The sequence below is a fragment of the Priapulus caudatus genome, unplaced genomic scaffold (genome assembly GCF_000485595.1).
Source record: "Priapulus caudatus unplaced genomic scaffold, Priapulus_caudatus-5.0.1 Scaffold1177, whole genome shotgun sequence".
In the NCBI taxonomy this organism is placed as follows: Eukaryota; Metazoa; Priapulida; class Priapulimorpha; order Priapulimorphida; family Priapulidae; genus Priapulus; species Priapulus caudatus.
In genome coordinates, this window is record NW_014578238.1 from 44323 (window position 1) to 46822 (window position 2500).

The following is a 2500-nucleotide window of genomic DNA, read 5'->3' on the forward strand; positions in this document are numbered from 1 at the left end:
TCCTCCTCCTCCTCCTCCTCTTCATCCTCCTCCCCCTCCTCCCCCCTACCCTCCCCCTCCCCCCCCCCCCCTCCCCCGCTCCCCTCCCTCCCTCCATCCCTCTCTCTCTCATATTGCATGGAGGTATGCTTGCTATGATTTCCCCTCTCCCTCTCCCTCTCCCGGGGAAGGCATGCTTGCTATGATTCTCCCTCTCCCTCTCCCTCTCCCTCTCCCTCTCCCTCTCTCTCTCCCTCTCTTTCTCCCTCCCCGTCTCCCTCTCCCTCCCCCTCTTCCTCCTCCTTCCCCTACACGCGGGCGATGTGAACACTGCACGGGCTATTGACTGTGAATTATTGGGTGTCACATTTTTCTATGGGTGTGAAAACGGGCCTGGCAGCCAGTGATGCTGCTATTGATTATTTGGCTGGAGGCTGAACCTTCTGTTGCATAAACCACGCGCGCCAGAATGACTGACTGCTGGCTTCACAGGCTATTCCTATATAATACCTATTCCGATATGAACGCCGGGATTGTACGAACAACGTGAGAACAACATAGGTGAGAACGCCGCGCGTGGAACGCCTTAGCAAAGATGAACATTCCCCAGCATGTTCAGCAGCTTGTAGTCACGTGACGGTCACGTGACGGTCACGTGACGGTCGCTGGTGTGTGTGTGTGTACGCACGCTTCATACACGCCGGATATAATTTAATCAGAAGTGTCATAGTATAGTCTATTTTAGGATGACACTCCTGATTTAATCCCGGTCCGGCAGAGCGAATAGGAAGACCAATCGCCTTTTGTAAATAGCGTATCTGTATATATCGTGACTAAATCAGCCGTGATCAATGCATTCTACCCTCCACTGTAGATTGAACGCGGGTGGGAGGAGGGGGAGGTGGTGACGTCATCAGAGGAAGCAGACGAGAGGTTCGGATGCCGAAACAAAACTGACGATCAGCAGATCCGTAACGCGATAGCGTCGAAAGCGCCGGAAGAGACAGATTAATTGTTACGGAAGCAAAACAAAATTCGTACAGGAAAAATCGCCCCGTTTTGAAACCGATTGAAGAGACAGCTCGGTAGAATTCGTACAGGAATAATCCTTAAAAGAAGTAGAGAAATACACGGGTTTGAAACCGTTGGGGAAGATTTTTGGGTGCATGTCTAGCCATGTGCGATGCAGAAGAAGAGACAAAAGGAAGCCTTTGTTTCCCTCGTCCACACACCCTTGTTAAACGCCATTGTTAAACACCCTTGTTAAACGCCATTGTTAAACGCCCTTGTTAAACGCCATTGTTAAACACCCTTGTTAAACACCCTTGTTAAACACCCTTGTTAAACACCCTTGTTAAACACCCTTGTTAAACACCCTTGTTAAACACGCTTGTTAAACACGCTTGTTAAACACCTTTGTTAAACACCCTTGTTAAACACCCTTGTTAATTGTTTCTCAACTAGCTAAAAATCCAAAAAACCTGGACGATTTGATATTAGTGTTCATAACATTAATTGCTTGCTATGGGCTATGTATGAGTCACGAGTGTATGTTCACATCGAACAATATAGTAAAATGAGAAGTATAATGCAGCAATTTAACCATAAAAAGTGAACAGAATCACTTATATTTTGTAAAAAAATGGATTTTTTTTTACTATTTACGGTGACGTAATCACTTTAAACACCCTTGTTAAACACCCTTGTTAAACACCCTTGTTAAACACCCTTGTTAAACACCCTTGTTAAACACCCTTGTTAAACACCCTTGTTAAACACCCTTGTTTGTTTCCCTTGTTGCTATTTTCGGCGTCATCTTAATTGTGTAATTTTTTTGAGTGCATTAAACAAGGGGATAATGGGATATAATGAGAGAATAGGGAGGTTGGTGATGTATACAGTATGTGTACACTTGAATCTTTGCCCATCTTGAATATCAACCAGAGTTCAAACAGGATTCGGTACTACGCTTCTGACTGGTCTAACGCAACTAGTAACGTAATCTTAATTTTGATTTTTTTTGAATATTTGGACTTTTTATGATTTGATTGAATCAAATCGCGCTTGAAACTTCGTTAAATCACAATTAAAAGTGACTGTTCTGATTGGTAAGAAATTATTAATGATTAACATCAACTTTAAACCCGATTAAAATGTGGTTATGTCGATATCATAGACGTTAGTGGCTTTCCATTGGGTTTAGACTGTGATAGACGTTTGCGTATCTGCCAGCTTTAATACTGTAACCTATATCTACCGAGAACCATTGACCTTACGATGACCTCTGACCCTGAGCTGACCGACACTGTCGTTGGAAATGTTCATAGGAACTCCAACAGTCACTCAGTAAGGTTCCCATACACACACACACACACGCATGCACAACACCTACACATAACACGCACGCTAACGCAACGGCACGCACGCACGCACGCACGTCAGCGCACGCAGCGCTACGCACGCACGCCAGCACAACGCACGCCACGCAACGCACGCACATCACGTAAGCAGCACAGCACCA

At 45.2% G+C, this 2500-nt stretch overlaps 1 protein-coding gene across 1 annotated transcript in view; it reads left to right on the plus strand.

Annotated features, from left to right (window-relative positions):
• Positions 1-2500, plus strand: part of LOC106815694 (neurexin-1b-like) — a 21190-nt gene that overhangs the window by 17878 nt on the left and 812 nt on the right. The window lies entirely within an intron of this gene.